The following is a 788-nucleotide window of genomic DNA, read 5'->3' as shown; positions in this document are numbered from 1 at the left end:
TCCTGCCTCAGCCTCCCGAGTAGCTGGGATTACAGGCACACACCACCATGCCCAGCTAATTTTTTGTATTTTTAGTAGAGACGGGGTTTCACCATGCTGACCAGGATGGTCTCGATCTCTTGACCTCGTGATCCACCCGCCTTGGCCTCCCAAAGTGCTGGGATTACAGGCTTGAGCCACTGCGCCCGGCCTTAATGCAGATATTTCACTAGGTATACATTGAGAAACACTGACCTAGAACGATATCAGGCAAAAACTACTTGCATTGTTGAGAAGTATAGTTGTCAACTGTTAATATGCATACAGTAAGAATTCTGACCCGTTTGACTTATTATCACAAAAATGAATCTCCACAATTTTCACTGACTTCGTGCGATGTGGTGCTTTGGGGCACAAAAGAGAACATAAAGGATGGTCGAACAGAGGCAACCCAATGCAGCCTGAAGTGTGATGAATGGAGACCACAAGAACCTGGTCCTGCCACTGACTAATTTTACAAGCTTGGGTGGAAGTAAATTCATAAATTTACTTCTTTTCAGTTTTCACATTTTGTAAAACAAAACAAAAAAAAAGGAATACTATACTATCAGGGATAATTTCTCTAGTTCATCACTAGAGAAGTTTCTATGAAAGTATGGAACACCAGAAACCACGAAGAGAGGTGCAGCCACCTCTCCTGAGTGTGAAGCTGGGTCCTGGTGTTGCTTTGCTGCAACTGCCATTTGCCATTGATGATTGTTTTTCTCTTCCTTTGGGAGAGTAAGAGGGAAGGATGCAGTCTGAGTGGT

At 43.7% G+C, this 788-nt stretch overlaps 1 non-coding gene across 1 annotated transcript; it reads left to right on the top strand.

Annotated features, from left to right (window-relative positions):
• Positions 1 to 574: 574 nt before the first annotated feature.
• Positions 575 to 788, top strand: LOC119471793. Its single transcript, XR_005200881.1, has one exon. It is a non-coding gene; the product is annotated as a small nucleolar RNA U3 (small nucleolar RNA).

This window comes from Cebus imitator, unplaced genomic scaffold (assembly GCF_001604975.1).
Source record: "Cebus imitator isolate Cc_AM_T3 unplaced genomic scaffold, Cebus_imitator-1.0 Scaffold74, whole genome shotgun sequence".
Lineage (NCBI taxonomy): Eukaryota > Metazoa > Chordata > Mammalia > Primates > Cebidae > Cebus > Cebus imitator.
The sequence above is the reverse complement of the archived record's forward strand: the minus strand, read 5'-3'. Positions and strand labels throughout refer to the sequence as shown.